We start from the raw sequence: 17,439 nt of genomic DNA, 5'->3' as shown, positions 1-17,439 counted from the left end.
GATCAGAAAGCAATTTGTGAGACATGATATTCTATCATTCACTACTTGTTAGAAAATGCTTCTGTTGAATGCGTCCTATAACTTCTATCCATGTACCAGTTCCAATCTCAGAAACAATCCAGAAGGAATCCATTCCTTTTCTATTCCGTATTTTAAGAGTACTTAAAATACGGCAAGATAGCCATAACGTTCCGTAGTAAGCCTCTCTTCCTCCAGGCTTAATGCCTTGGTCCTTTCACCTATTCCTTATACAGCCTGGGTTTCGTTCTCCTCACAGTCATTGTTTCTCATTCAGCCTGTGTCCCCATATGACATCCAAATCCCACAGCACTCCAAATGTGGTATGATGCAAACAAAGTACAGTGAAACCATTATCATCCTTGATCTGGGCCCATAATTTTGTTAGTGTAGCTTACCTTTGCATTGTTAGTGATGTCCTACTAAACCCATAAAAAATTGCATCCTAATGGGCTAGGCACATTCCTATAAAAGCTATGATAGCTCCTGGAAATCTATGAGTTACTTTTCTTTGCTGTATGTAAGTAACTATATTTAATTCCTATTGACTCAAAATATATATGTGACATAATATACGTTTAAGTGTCTTAAATGGGACCTATCTCATAACAAAATACAGGGTTTTTTCCCTCTTCCTTTCCTTCTGATTTTTATTTGCCTTCAAAGCTTTTCCAAACAAAACCAGGTCTATTTTTTGTTTGTTTGTTTTAGAGATGAGATATTGTTCTATCTCCCAGGCTGGAGTGCAGTGGTGCAATCATAGCTCTCTGTAGGCTCAAAAGACCCTCCCACAGCCTCCTAAGTAGCTGAGACTACAGGAGCACATCATGACACCTGGCTAATTTTTTAATTTTTTTTTTTTTTTAGAGACAAGGTCTCACTTTGTTGTTGCCCAGGCTGGTCATGAATTCCTGGCCTCAAGAAATCCTCCTGCCTCAGCTTCTCAAAGATCTGGAATTACAGGCTTGAGCCACCATGACCAGCCCAAAACCAGGTATTTCTATGATGTTTGATGATCACTTCAAATGGTGGAAGTCAAAAGAATTGCCCTGGTCTGCAAAGTGTCACAATGTCATTCTTATTTTGGTAGTGATATATTTTCCAGGCTCTTAAAACAGTGTCCAAGAAGGATGCAATAGGTCAGGTGTGATGGAGACAGCCAGACCCTGTCTCAAAAAACAAAAACAACAACAAAAAAAGAAGAAGAAGAAGAAGAAGAAAGATGCAATGCATCAACCTCTGGGTCATGAGCATCTACGGCTATTACCACAATAGCCTGGTGGTGCCTCTGTGCTCCCAACAGGGATCTGTCATATAAGCCTGTTGCAGCTCCCCTGAAAAGCCTTAGGGCTGTGAACACAAAGAAGAAACCTGCCTTGTCTGTGGCTCACCTCATGTTTCTAATAAGCTTGCAAATTATACTATGAATTGTTCCATGTGTCCACACTTGGAGCTACTCTGATGCTTTATTTTACTTGGTTTATATGGCTTAATTGGTTTCTTTTCTCCCTTTCTATAAAAAAAGGAACATGTAATACTTTCATCTATTTGGCCATTTAATTATATATTGTATATATTATATACATTATTTTAATGTATATAAAATAATAAATGTCAAATACCTTTATAGGTAACAAAAGAAAAAAGTTGACTTCTGCTCCACCCCTCTCTACTCCCAAGTCCTGATCAGCACAAGCCATCATTTTCATTTGTTGGAGTTGTTTTTTCCTGGCATTCACTTTGTGTTAGTCCATTTGAATTGCTATAAAGGAATACCTGAGACTGGGTAATTTATAAAGAAAAGAGGTTTATTTTGGCACATGGTTCTGCAGGCTGTAGAGGAAACAGAGTGCTGGTATCTGCTCCTGGTGAGGGCTTCAGGAAGCTTCCAATCATGGAGGAGGGTGAAAGGGGGGCAGATGTAACACATGCTGAGATAGGGAGTGAGAGAGAGAAGGGGACGGTCCCAAACTCTTAAATGACCAGATCTTGCATGAACTAACTGAGCAGGAACTCACTTATCACTGAGGGGATGGCACTAAGCCATTGATGAGGTATACACTCCCATGATCCAGTACCTCCCACTAGACCCCACCTTTAACATTGGGGATCACATTTCAACATGAGATTTGGAAGGGACACATATTCAAACCATGTTATGCCTCTTCTTTACAAACAAAATATGTATCTATATCTTGATTTTTCAGTTTTTTTATATTGTCTAAGGCCTTTCAATAATGCAAGCAGAGGATTTGATTCTGCTATGCAAACTTTCACTTTTATCTCTCCCTCTCTCTGAACTTCTCAATATTTTTTCAATCTAGTTATATCATCATTTTATCAAATTAGTATTTAACAGATAATCATTTCTATAAATGCTTTTTTTCTTGAGATGGAATCTTGCTCTGTTGCCCAGGCTGGAGCACAGTGGCACGATCTCGGCCCAATGCAACCTCCACCTCCCAGGTTCAAGCAACTCTCTGCCTCAGCCTCCCAAGTAGCTGGGATTATAGGCACCCACCACCATGCCCAGCTAATTTTTGTATTTTTAGTAGTGACAGGGTTTCACCATCTCGGCCAGGCTGCTCTTGAACTCCTGACCTCGTGATCCACCCACCTTGGCCTCCCAGAGTTCTGGGATTACAGGTGTGAGCCACCACGCCCGGCCATTTCTATAAATATTTTATAGCTCATACAGACAATATACTGTGTACGTATTTCCTTTGTTATAAACTTTTTTTTTTTTGAGATAGTCTTGCTCTGTCACCCAGGCTGGAGTGCAGTGGCTTGATATCGGCTCACTGCAACCTCTACCTCCTGGGTTCAAGTGATTCTTCTGCCTCAGCCTCCCAAGTAGCTGGGATTACAAGCACATGCCACCACACCCACCTAATTTTTTTGAATTTTTGGTAGAGATGTTGGCCAGGCTGGTCTTGAACTCCTGACCTCAAGTGATTTGCCCACTGCAGCCTCCCAAAGTGCTGAGATTACAGGCATGAGCCACCCCACCTGGCCAACATTTTATTTGTCTTAGAGTTAGCAACTGCCTCTCTTTTTGTTTTTTTAATTCATTTTGCTTTAAAGTAACAGTAGTTCACCCACAAACTTTCAAACAGAATTTTAAAAGTATGCCTTAACTATGAGGGTCGCACAAATCAGGTAAGCTTTCTTTTTAAAAAATAATTATTTAAATTGACAAATAAAAAATTACATATGTTTATAGTGTACAACATGATGTTCTGAAATATGTATACAGTATGGAATGGCTAAATCAAGCTAGTTAACAGATAGATAAGCTTTCAATACCTACTCAATATTCTCCCTTGTTCCAATTTGGACTTGCTAAAACAGTTTTCCTCAGATTTTCTTTCATCATTATTCTGGAAATTCTCTTCCTCTTCCTTCTGTTTGGCCTGTGTGTTTTGGATCCCATTTTTACTGTTTCTTGGTTTATTTCACTTTGTTGCTAGCAAATCTTTCAATGGTGTTCTGGAAAAGGTTGCATGGTAAGTACATTTTTGAGATGTTGAATGACTGAAAAGTTTTCATTTCTGCCACTTTTTTTTTTTTTTGAGACTGAGTGTCGCTCTGTCACCAGGCTGGAGTGCAGTGGCACGATCTCAGCTCACTGCAACCTCCGCCTCTTGGGTTCAAGGATTCTCCTGCCTCAGCCTCCGGAGTAGCTGGGTCTACAGGTGCATATTACCACACCCAGCTAATTTTTGTATTTTTAGTAGAGACAGGGTTTTACCATGTTGACCAGGATGGTCTGGATCTCCCAACCTCGTGATCTGCCCACCCTGGCCTCCCAAAGTGCTGGGATTACAGGCGTGAGCCACTGCGCCTGGCCTCTGCCATTACACTTTATTGATAATTTATCTGAATATGGTATTCCAGGTTGAAAATTATTTCCCCTCAAGATTTTTACACACTGCTCTACTGTTTTCCAGGTTTCAATATTTCTGTTGAAAAGCTAATGCTATTCATGCTTGAATTATTTGATATGATTCTCTCCTCCACCTCTTTTTTCTTCTTCTCTTTCTCTATTTCTCTCTCTCCCCTCCTCTTTCCTTCTCTGTTTCTCACTTTCTCAGAACTTTAAAGATTTATTTTCTTCTTCCCTGATGTTCTGACATTTCATGATCCATTTCTCTAGTACTGGTATTTTTTTTTTTTTTTTTTTTTTTTGAGACGGAGTCTCGCTCTGTCGCCCAGGCTGGAGTGCAGTGGCGCGATCTCGGCTCACTGTAAGCTCCGCCTCCCGGGTTCACGCCATTCTCCTGCCTCAGCCTCCCGCGTAGCTGGGACTACAGGCGCCCGCCACCACGCCCGGCTAATTTTTTGTATTTTTTAGTAGAGACGGGGTTTCACTGTGTTAGCCAGGATGGTCTCGATCTCCTGACCTCGTGATCCGCAGTACTGGTATTTTTTCACGGACTTTTTTTCTTCCTAAACTCCTGGTAAACTCTTTCAGTCTAAAGAGTTTCATCAACTCTTTAGACTGTGTTCATCAATTGTAGGAAATATATTACTTCTTTGAACACTTTTCTCCTTTGATTTTTTGTTTTCTTTTTTGGAATTCATATTATTCAGTTTTTGTATCTTTATGAAAAATATTATTTTCCTAAGTTTTCCTCCAAATTTTTTATTTTTTGTCTTTTGATTCTTCTTCTGGGACGATTACCTCAAATATACATATTCTAAACTTCTAATTGATTTGAAGGTTTCTCTTAGCCTGCATGTAGTATGCAAGAGATCTATCTTGCTCAGGAATGCTCTCTTGTTAAAAGTTCCTGTTCTTGTTTCAAATGCAGTATCTTATCTTACTGATAACTTTAATTGTAGTGCATTTGTTTTTTAAGTTTTATTATTTTATGAACTTTGTTTCCTCTGAGTCCTCCTTTTCTACTTTTAAATTTTGGAGTTTATCTTTCATATTAGAGGCTTCAAATGTCTGGTTTTCCCTGGCCAGCAATCTGTACTTAAGAATGCTGTCCTGAAAAAAAAAAGGATCGAAAACTCTGCTTGGGTAACGAAAGTTGTGGATTGATAGGTCTCTCCATGAGTGATAAGGTAGGGACCATGCTATTTCACCTGAGGAGTCCCAATTACAGTTTTTATAAGCTTTTTTATTTGACCCAGTCTTTTGAGGCAAGGATAGGAACCCTCCTGCTAAATTATGCTGCCCTGCTAAATTATGCTGCCATCAGCATCCTGAGAGTGAAAAAGGAAACTGGGACTCTCCAGACAGAACACAGACTTTTATTCAGTCTTCTTTCAAATTCAGGGTCACACCTTGCCCTTAGCTTTGTCTGCTGTCCCTGCAATAAAAGCCTCCCTGTATTGACTTCGCAAAAAAGAAAGAGGAACTTCTTTTTCCCTGCTAGGGTGGGACTTGGAATTTTACCTAGTTGTGAAAGCTTGGGGAAATAATCTGGGAGTCTAGTTCCTCTTTAGATAGAACTTTCCACCAATCTTCCGGATTTTGGCTTCAGTGTCTAAGCTCAGTTTAGAAGTATCTAAAATATGCTAAGACTTTGGGAGTTATGCAACATGAATTGGTAGGCTTGTTTTTAATATACCTCCAAATAAATTCTTCTTTCTTAGGTGTAATTCATCAAATATTGCTTATCTATTTATTATTTTCCAAATGAAAATATTTGAATATAAGTGTATGCCATACAAAATTAAGACATACTTATCTAAAAAATTAGTTGTTTATCTGAAATTCAAATCTAACTGGGTGTCCTAAATTGTTTTCGGTCAACCAAATATGAGGGAAAGCAGGGTAAGGAAATGTTAGGAATGCTGATATTCTCATCTTCCAATGTGGAGAATCAAGAGGTGGTGTCTGGGTTTGATAGAACAAGAAATTGATATTTTAAATATAATATTTAAATCAGGTAAAAAAGTTATTAATCCAGAGCTTTTTTAGAGATAGAAGAAACAGGATGTGAAAAGTGCTTTGAATAATATCTTCAGCTATTATAGCAGAAAGTCACTAACTTTCTGTTAGCATCTAAAGTTTAGAAACAAGAAAAGCAGCCCGACATCACGGCAACCATCAGGAAAACTTAAAGGAGAAACAACTGAATAATAATTGTTTCTGGGCACCAAAAAGTTGGTTGAAATGACATATCGAGAAGATTGTGGATTTTTCATGCTAGCCTTGTTGTATATTTTGCTTTTTAAAATATCTATTAACTTAGATTAAAAATTTTAAATTTGTTTTTTAAAAATGTCTTGACTGAATAATTTTACTTCTAGTACAGTGTTATGAAAGGAAAATATCTTGGACTTCCAAAATCACTAAGGAAAACTCAAGCTGGTAGCTTCTTAGGGCAAATCTGACTCCTGTTCTATTCAAAGTCACCCCTCTGCTCACTAAGATAGATGCATATCTGATTTGCCTCCTTTGGAAAGGCTAATCAGAAGCTCAAAAGAATGTAATAACCGCTTGTGTATCACCTATCTGTGACCTGGAAACTCCCTCCCCTTTTGTGGTCTTCCTGCCTTTGCTTCAAGTTGTCCTGCCTTTCCAGACCCAAGGAATATACTTCTTACATATATTGATTGATGTCTCCTGTCTCCCTAAAATGTATAAAACCAAGCTGTGCCCTGACCACCTTGGGCACATGTCGTCATAACTTCCTGAGGCTGTGTCACGGGTGGGTCCTCAACCTTGGCAAAATAAACTTTCTAAATTAACTGAGACCTGGCTCAGATTTTCTGAGTTCACAGTGTTTATTCTTACAAAGTGTCAGAAGAATTGTGCCCATAATAACTGTATATAACCTCGGCTTACGAATACATTCATATACATCTTACATTTTGAAATGTAAGAGTCAGAATAGCTTAAGTTTCATAGAGAGGTGTCTATTGGAGAAATTGGATTTCTCTTTTGTAAGAAGGGACTTTTTCCTAGGGAAAATGTTGCATATGAGAGCAAAACTCCCAGCAAGTGATAATAATCTTGCTTTCATGAAAGAGCAGTCAAGAAAAACACATTCATTTGTCTACTTCCAAAGCTTGCTACACTTACTGTCAGATATCTGAGCAATATTCCTATTTTCATTAATGATTAAATAAGTAATTGTTTCATTAGTCTTAATCTTAGGGTTTACTATAATCTAGGTTTCATGAATAAGCATACTAATTTGTCTGATTAATTTCCTTCCAGGAGTAATTTCAGTTAATAAGAGAGATAAAGGCAATACACAGAAAACGTAAAATTCCTATAATTACTAACTAAAGTTATGAATATAAAATTATGCAATTTCCAAAATGGGAAAGGATGAAAAATAATGGAGTTGCATACATCTGATACATTTGCATAATAATATTAAACAAACTTAATATGTAATATATGGTCAATGAATCTACTTCAAGTAACACTGGTTGACCTCACACACACAAAACTGCTGATGTAGCCTTCGTGTTCAATAATGTAAGGTCTCTGATTGCATTTTCCTGGCAATAAAGCAAATAAAATTACTCCATACCCACTACATATGATGATTTTATAAGTAACTGGTACTTCCTAGAAGCAAAAACATTTGGTTTGTGGACATCCAAATCTATGATGAAAAGCATATATATCTATAAAATATTGAAACCAATTTCCACAAAGCACACATAAAATTCAACCTCTTTACCTCTGAGCCACGCGTTGAATACTTGCTCTTCTCCATTGTATTTACAAAGGTATACCTCAATGAAAAGAAGGAAATGATAGCAATGCTGTGGCTCCAACGAGAGTCAGAATTTGCATGAATTATTTATGCCTAAAGATTGGTCCTACTTAGGATTCATAATATACTTCACCTTATTTTACAACAGAAAGAGAAATTATGGCTCGATTTACTAAAATAGTTATAATCATAATCACATCTGCTCTTGAAGACTGTCAAACAGCTCCATAGTGTACCGCATACATTTCCTCTGCTAGATTCCCTCTTTTATGAGTTAATTAAACCATTTCACAGCATTATTTGTACAACTATTCTGCATGGCATATTGTTTGTGCAGAACATTCTCTTTAATCGCTCTATTCTTCAAACAGATGTTCATTTAAATTTTTTTCACAGATTTTATTTGGAAAACAATTAGTGAATTTATCCTACTATACTGTCACCTTTCTTTGGACTTAAACCAGCTCTATCTCTACATTAGGAAAATCCTACTGTGGCTTTTCAATTTTGGAGGAAACAAAAAAAAACACTTTAGCAAATGTCTATGGTTAGTGGGCAAGTTTGCTAGAGCAAATTGCCCCCAAATGATGGCTACCCAATGTTACTTTGGTACTACAGTACAAAGTCAATAAGAACTTTTCTTAAAAGCATGGTAAAATAAAAATGCATGATGACACATTTCTCCACTCTATTCCTTTTGTTTTTATAAATTTTGTCTTATACCTCCAAGCATTGGACTCACTATAAACCAGAGTAAAATGACAGATTAAAGGGAATGAAATGGATGCAAGACCACTTTTTATTTATCAAAAGGCAACTGAATCAATCATATCCCAAGACATATTTTCCTGGGAAAGTGACATTGAACATTGTTATGAATTGGCTTCTCTTGCCAAAACATTTTAAAGAAAGAAGATACCATCTACCATATATTTTGAGGTGGAAGTTTCTCTCCCTGCTTGACTCCAATTAAATTTTACATGGTTTGAGTCCCTAACCAGGTTTGTTTTGTGCAATTCATTCAACAGATTTATCTCCTTTTTATTATCTCTGTCTTAGAGAGCTACAACAAGGAGTCAACCGCATTCACGAGTGTGGATGTTGCATCTCCAGTGAAGAAGGACCATTCTGTTTTCCTTTTGTGAATAATTTCCTGCAGGGAGCTCAGAATTGCCCTCTTTTACTCTCATTTACATATATAGTGCTGCAGAAATAAATTTTGCCCTTGCTTTTGAACTATAAAGTAATAAATTATGAACATCTATCTAATACTTTGAAAGTCTAATCTGCATTCACTTAGATGGAAATAGTGTTGAGAAAAATGAAAAGCCCATATGTTTTCAAATATTTGCTTTTCTTTCTCTTCTTAACCAGAATTTGGTGATTCTATTAGAATAAGAAAACCTGAAAACTTTAAGCATTAGTAAATATTTAAATTATGCTTACAAAAGGAGCACCTTACAGTTTAGGTTAAAAATGTACAAAATATTAATTAAAGTCTTAGAACAACTGCCCCATGGTTTCCTAGCTTCCTCAGTTAATACAGAAGAAATTAAGTAATAAATCTTTAATTTTTTTTTTTTTTTTTACCTAGAACTTCTAAAATTTCTGAACAGGAATTGTCTGTAGGAATATGATTTTAGAACAAGTTTATGAAATGCCGTCTTGGGAAAATGGATTTCTCAGATGATTAAGATCGCTGCATGTACTGGGAGGGCATTTCTCACTGTCATGTGAATAGTGTGCAACTGGCAGGGAGTGATGGTGGAATGGAACATATATGACAGATAGCCAGAAGCAGAACACCATAGTCATTCTAAAAGGAGCCCAGGTACTGTTTAGAATGGCAGCAATTTGAAAACCACCTAAAATGTCTTAGTGAAAGTGGTTTATAAATGGCTTATAATATGTCTAATAATACATATAATACTCTTTGCATATTAAAAATGATAATATAGTCATATGCTGCATCACATTTTGGTTAACAATGGTGGTCCCGTAAGATTGTAACACTGTACTTTGACTGCACCTTTTCTATGTTTTAGACAGGGTTAGATACACAAACACTTGCCATTGTGTTACAATTTCCTACAGTAATCAGTACAGTAACATGCTATACAGGTTTGTAGCCTAGGAGCAACAGACTACATCATCTAGCCTAGGTGTGTAGTAGGCTATACCATCTAGGTTTGTTAGTATACTCTTTGATGTTCACGCAATGACAAACTTGCTTAATGATGCATTTCTCAGAACATATTGCTAACATCAAGCAGTGCATGACTATGTATTTTTACTTATTAGCACTAAATAATGATTACCTTCTTATAATGATCACTTAAGATAATAATATATTCAATTTCCTCAACAGATCATTTAGACTATGATCATTTAGACTGTATCACTTTTGGTAAGTATTGTTTTTCATAAAATTTTTCCATTTCATCTATACAGTAGATGACTGAAGTTTTTCAATATTGTCTTTTTAAATGTTGTTAGCATTCATATTAATAACCACTTTTTAATTTCTGAAATTGTAATTTTTTTTCTCTCTTTTCTCCTGGTCAGTTTTGTAAAGGATTTATCAATTATATTAGCCTTTTCAATAAATCTAATTTAGTTGTCGATTTTCTCTGTTTCATATTAGTTTTCTATTTCATTGGTTTCTCAAATTTTATTTGATTGTTATAAAAACACTACTTCATTGATTTCTTATTTTTAGAATTTCCTTTTTTCTATTTCCTTTGGCTTTGCTTTGCTTATCTTTTCTTGTGTTCCTAACATAGAAGTTTACAGAATTCATTTCCAGCATTCTATTTACTCAGTAACTTTCTGTTAGGAAATACTGCTTATGTTTTTATATAATTTGCATCTGTATTGGAAATTATTTAGCTAGTGAATTTTAACTACAAAAATAACAACAATATTAACATTAGATTCCTAATAGCTGACACTTCATCAAACTATACAATAAATATTTATTGTCTGTCACAGGCCAAGAGCTGGGGACACAGTGGTGAATAAGACACAGGCCTATCCTCATGAAGCTTATATTAATGGGGGACAAAGGATAATAATCACATAAGCAAACAAATAAATACATGAGATGATGCTACACATGCAAATGTTTATTGATTACCTACTCCTTGACAACCAGTGTTAATTGGTTGTGACTTTTGTTTTAAAATTAAGAAGTGCCAGGAGAATCCAGAAATAAAGCTGCACACCTACAGTCATCTGATCTTTGACAGTCACCAAGAATAAGAATGGGAAAAAGACTCCCTATTCAATAAATAGTGCTGGGATACCTGGCTAGCCATATGCAGAATGAAACTGGACACCTATTTTCACCATATAAAAAAATTAACTCAAGATGGATTAAAGATTTAAACGTAAGTCCTCAAACTATAAGAATCTTAGGAGAAAACCTAGGAAACACCATTTTGGACACTGGCGTTGGAAGTCCTCAAAAACAATTGCAACAAAAACAATAATTGACAAGTAGAATCCAATTAAACTAAAGCACTTCTGCAGGGGGAGGCGGGGAGGGGGAACTATTGGCTGGGTGCAGTGGCTCATGCCTGTAATCCCAGCACTTTGGGAGGCCAAGTCAGGTGGATCACCAGGTCAGGAGATCGAGAACACCCTGGCTAAATGGTGAAACCTCGTCTCTACTAAAAATACAAAAAAATTAGCCGGGCATTGTGGTGGGTGCCTGTAGTCCCAGCTACTAGGGAGGCTGAGGCAGGAGAATGGCCTGAACCCAGGAGGCAGAGCTTGCAGTGAGTGGAGATCTCGCCACTGCACTCCAGCCTGGGTGACAGAGCGAGACTCTATCTCAAAAAAAAAAAAAAAAAAAAAAAAACAAACAAACAAAAAAAACACCTATCAACAGAGTGAACAGACAACCTACAGAATGGAAGAAAATATTTGCAAACTACACATCTGATGAAGGCCTAATGTCTAGAATCTATAAGGAAGGTAAGCAATTGGACAAGCAAGAAACAACCCCCTTAAAAAAATGGGCAAAAGACGTGACCAGATGCTTCTCAAAAGACATAAAAGAAGCTAACAACATGAAAAAATGCTCAACATCACTAATCATCAGAGAAACGCAAATCAAAACCACAACAAGATACCATCTCAAACCAATCAGAATGGGTTAGGATTAAAAAGTCAAAAAATTACAGATGCTGGTGAGGCAGCAGAGAAAAGGGAATGCTTATATGTTGTTGGGAATGTAAATTAGTTTAGCCACTGTGAAAAGCAGTTTGTAAATTTCTCAAAGAAACTGAAACAGAACTATCATTCAACACAGCAATTCATTACTGGGTATGTATCCAAAAGAAAACGTATCACTTTACCAAAAAGTGCACATGCACTCGTATGTTCATCACAGCACTATTCACAAAGACATAGAATCAACCTAAGTGCCCATCAATGGTGGATTAAATGAAGAAAATGTGGTACATATACACTGTGGAATATTACACAGCCATAAAAAAGAATAAAATAATGTCCTTAGCAGCAACATGGATGCAGCTGGAGGCCTTTATCCTAAGTGAATTCATGCAGGAACAGAAAACCAAATATCACATACTCTCACTACTAATAGGGAGCTAAACACTGGGTACTAATGGACATAAAGATGACGACAATAGAAACTGTGGACTATTAGGGGTGAAAGAGACATGGGGGAAAGGGTTGAAAAACTCACTATTGGTTACTATGCTCAGTACCTGGGTGATGGGATCATTTGTACCCCAAAACTCCATATCATGCAATATACCCATGTAACAAATTTGCATGACAAAAAATATAGATAACTATGCTAGAAGATAGGCATTATTATCTACATTTTACAAAGGAAACAACTAAAACTCATTAAGACCAGGTAACGAAGTTTAGAAGCAAGTGACAGCTAGAATCTCCAAATATCATATTCTTTCCACTTTATCACTTCTTTCCGAAAACCATGTATTCTGCTAAAGGGCTCCTCCCTACATCCTATTATTTTCTATGATTCAAAGATAGTTATAAACAGCAGGCACCAGCAGATATTTCCAATGAACACTGTAACAATCAAATTGGTCTTTTGGTAGTGGGACTAATGTTCAAGGTTTGATTTGCGGAATCCAAATGGTAGAATGAAAAAACTGGAAGACATTCAGTTATTTTATTTACTTCTATTATTTATAGATTGGTCACAAGCAGGATGGGAGACAAATGTTTAAATGATTAGTGTAAAGCTGTAAGAAAAAAACAAAGCACGTGCCTCAGAGAGCAACTGTATCTTTAGAGAAGACTCACATTAGATAAATGAGCATTTCTCCCCACCTTAAAATTAAAAATACTGTTGTCAAACATCTTTTCCTCCTTTCCTAAATGGTTACTTGTTTCAAGGTCCTTTTTATGCATATCCCAGCTCTTCCCTACAAAAAGCTCCACAAATAAACAAAAGACACTGTAGAGGCTCCATCTCCAAACAAGCTCCTAGCAGGAATTTCAAACTGCTCTGTTGTTTGTTTCCCTTTGCTTCCCTGCTGCAAGCAGACAGCAGACAGTCGGCCCAGCTTTGCCTGCAGCAGAAGAGATTGAACAAAGAAATCCCAGGGTCCAAACTGTTCAAAAGACCTTCTGCAAACACTTCAGGGCCAGTGAATTTTCAAAACCTGTGCCTTTTGCTTTAAAATTAAGAAGGGTCAGGATGAACACCCAACTGGATGCTGGAGGGTTGAGGGAATGTTCAATGACTGAAGACAGAGGAGGATTCCTGCAGCCTCTTGAGAGGGTCTGAAATGCAGGTGGGGGTGCGGAGGTCAGCCATGAGGAACATTTGTGAATAGAAAGAAAAAATATGGTATTTCTTTGTCATACACATAGTCCCCTCTTTCAGATTTCTATTCCACAGGTAACTAACCTAATTCAACACTTATCACTGATGGCTGAAACCCAGCTTCCTCTCTGATCAGTTTAGTCTATAGGGTAAATGCTGCTTAAAAATCATCAAGGTGACAGAAGAACTGTGCCTAATTAACACTCTCCTAATACTCCAGCAAATAACAAGCCTGCTGTGGGGGAAAAATGCATTCACACTTCCTTATCAAATTAGGGCCAAAAAATGCTCCTAATTAGCTAAAATCAATTAATGTGACAGCAAAATGAATGTATTTATACTGTCAGCGAAACGTATAGCCAGACAAGTGGGAAATATATAAAGAAGCTGCTGGAGTTTCTTAAAGCAGTTATGAAGGGTCTGATGCTTTGAGAATTTTATCAATGACACCCAGAATCTGATGGAGATTTACCTTGGAGGCAGCCTCTGTCCTGTATTTGCAGACACCCTGGGATGTTGTAGCACTTGGATGATTCTCATTGTGATTATTCATTAAAACATGTAGTTAGTTGACCAATAGTCATGTAGATCTTGGTGCTTATTTGCAAACACACGTATAAATGCATTTATACACAAATAAAATAGGTGCCTTAGCCTACTACTAGTAGGCTGTTTATGAGTTACATTAGTTATATTTTCTATAAAGTTGTCATGGCTAGTCACTATTTAGCAAACTTTTTTGCTAGGATTATACTCAGTTCAAAATATGTTGAAGAAAAGTGGTACTTGCTAAATAACTCAGGCTGGGGGTCTTGGCATTACCTCATTTTGATTCTTCTCCACTTCTGGTCTTTTGATTCTAATGCTGAACACATTAGTTAGCTTGAGAGAACTTGTTATTAACAATACAATAAATTGTTAACAAAAATGCTCATATTATGATATGGGGTTAAATGTGATCTAAAATAGGCTTTTTAGAAAGCCTAACAAAAATTCTCATATTATGATATTGGGTTAAATGTGATCTAAAATAACAATCATATTTACCATGACTTACTTCCATTCTGGACCAAGTATTTTTTTAATGGATATTTGGGCAGGTTTTACCACAAAGGTTAGCACCTCCCTTAATTATAGCTGATTCTCACTGAAATCATCATCAAAGATTTCATTTGCGCTCTACAGAGTCAGTGGACACGATGGATGTCAGCTCTCCCCCGTGTGTGGATGGTGTTAGCATCTTGGTATGTTTGTTTACTTAATGAAGTGTCTGGAGGCCTCTACTGGTGTTTAGGAAAATATCAACTGAGACAGAACAATAATTGTAGAACGATTCTAAGCAGGCAAACCTCCTTTACATGTGAACTTATTCCAAAATCTCAGTTCTCCATTCCTTATCACTCTTTCATTACTGTAAACATTGGTAAGCTGATTATTATTTCCCAGTGTCACCTTTTCTAAGTATGCTGTACAACCACAGGATAACCTGATTTCTCTGCTGTGGCAAATGCCATCCAGTCCTGCCCATGATAGCTGCACTAAATTATCAGCCTGAAGATTATTTTTTCACCCTCTGTCAGTTTATATCACGTCTGAACTTCCCATTCTCCAGGGATTAGGGCAGCTTTTCCATCAAACCAGCTGTTTGCTTTCTTTATTTTTTTTTTCTAATAATGGCAAAACAGCTTTCTTATGAATTAACAGTGTCCATATCAGATGGGAAAAACATAGGCTTCCGTTTCGTATCTGTTGTATTTGCAGTCTGGTACAACCGACAATCATAAAACACAGTGAGATGCTGCCAAGAGGAGAGGTGGGTGGGAGACAATAAAATCTGGAGCAAAAAGACATAAACTTGATTATAAAATTATTTCCAAAGCATACAAGAAGGGAAAAGGTGATTACCATTAATTGTGACCTTCCAATGCATCATACTTTTAGTAACTTTTCTCAAATATCAATAATATAAGTCATTTATTTCAATAATCAACTGTTTATAAAATTTATTATAATGTTTACAATAGATAACTCTAGTATTCCTCCACCACTGGAAGAAGAGGGCAAAGAAAAGAGAACTATAGAGTTAAGTAACACACCCAGCAAGCTAAATTAATATATACTCATCAATGTATTCCAAAATTCAACACAGGCACATTCTTGAAACACAAGAAAGGGAGATAATTCCTGTTGATTGAATTGTGACATGTCTTAGGTCTGATTCCCTAATAGCAGGTCCTGAGGCTAGGATTCTTAGGCTGGTTTTTGTTTGTTTGTTTTTAAGAAAATGCTCTTGGGGGGACCAGTGGGAGTTAAAGAAGCAAGATGTAAAAGAGAAGCTAAGCAGGAAATTGATTTCTGGTGCACCTAGCCTCAGCCTGTTTCTGTAATTGTACCAGGCTGCTATCTCCCTCCTGGAGGCAAGGCAGTAGGTATTTACCAGTCAAGAAACAACTCTGGCATAGCCCTCAGCCTCCTTTGAATTAGATGGCTCCAGTTGTCCAAAGGATTTCATGTGAGGTATTAGCAGAAGCAACAACAGCAGCCTTCAAAGGAATCCCCAGGTTCTGAGAGAGACGTCAAAAGAGTACACTAAACCATAAGATTCTTTTATGGCATTTATTAAGAACCAGTGTTCAATCTATGTCAAACAAATTTTGTGACTGCCTGGTAAACTTAAAGGCTAATGAGAACCTTTAGGCCCTTTGAGACATGTGTAGATATAAAAGGTTGTAACTTTCTTGACTATCTTGCCTATCCTATCTACGATCCCATTTTTCTACAAGATTCTGAGTTAAAAAAAAATCAATTGTCTAATGATTTAAAAATGACAGTACAGTTTTCTTTCAATAAAGAAGATAGGCTGGGTGCAGTGGCTCACATCTGTAATCCCAGTAATTTGGGAGGCCAAGGCACTTGTATCACTTGAGGCCAGGAGTTCGAGACCAGCCTGGCCAACATGGCAAAACCCTGTCTCCACTAAAAATACAAAAAAAAAAAAAAAAAAAAATTAGCCATGCGTGTGGTGGTGCATGCCTGTAATCCCAGCTACTTGGGAGGCTGAGGCATGAGAATTTCTTGAGCCTGGGAGGTAGAGATTGCAGTGAGCAGAGATCATGCCATTGCACTCCAGCCTGGGTGACACAGCAAGACTCTGTCTCAAAAATAAATAAATAAATAAATAAACACGAAAGCTTTAAGTATAAGAAATACAAAACTACCTATTAATGTGAGTCATGCAGCTATACTTTTTGGCAACAGATTTTTGAAGTTATAACTGATATTTGGGGTAGCTTTTACTGTTTTGCAAGGGTTTCAGACTATTCTAATTCCATTTTAATTTTACTACCTATTCATGTAAAAAATATAGTATTGGTTATTTATGAAATTTTAAAGCTCATGGAATTTTAATTGGGTAGAAAAGGAATGCTGAGATTTCACTTACATCTGTCAAGTTCTGCTAAGGAGATCTGCCATAACTCATGCAAGTAGCAAAATGGCACTCACTATTTTTATAGTCAATTATGCATCTGCCATAAATGAACATTTGTTATGTCAGGTAATGTCAGAAAGGATTTCTGAACATGTCTTCACAGTCTCTTAAACGTTAGAGATGATCCCCACATCAACTAAACATTCTTCTAAATGGGCACTAGACCATCCTGACTGTTGCTCAAGAAAAGATCATGGGCTATAGAATCAAGTACAGCTGGGATTTCAGATATGCTCTGCTGTCTATGAGCTGTGTGATCTCGGATCTGTCACTTTCATCTCTCTTAGGATGAGCTGTATCCTCTGTTTTATAGAAAGCCTAGATAATATTATCTACCATCCAGAGTTACTGTGAATATTAAAGAAGATAAATATTTTACAAAGATAGTACATATAACAGCTCATATT

General features: G+C 36.9%; 1 long non-coding RNA gene across 1 annotated transcript; it reads left to right on the top strand.

Annotated features, from left to right (window-relative positions):
• Positions 1–959: 959 nt before the first annotated feature.
• On the top strand, positions 960–10,816 carry LOC129532077 (uncharacterized). The gene is made up of 3 exons (XR_010129581.1): positions 960–1,012; positions 10,078–10,116; positions 10,701–10,816. It is a non-coding gene; the product is annotated as an uncharacterized lncRNA (long non-coding RNA).
• Positions 10,817–17,439: the final 6,623 nt, after the last annotated feature.

The sequence above is a fragment of the Gorilla gorilla genome, chromosome 11 (assembly GCF_029281585.2).
Source record: "Gorilla gorilla gorilla isolate KB3781 chromosome 11, NHGRI_mGorGor1-v2.1_pri, whole genome shotgun sequence".
Classification (NCBI taxonomy): domain Eukaryota; kingdom Metazoa; phylum Chordata; class Mammalia; order Primates; family Hominidae; genus Gorilla; species Gorilla gorilla.
This window is presented reverse-complemented; position numbering and strand designations above follow the sequence as displayed.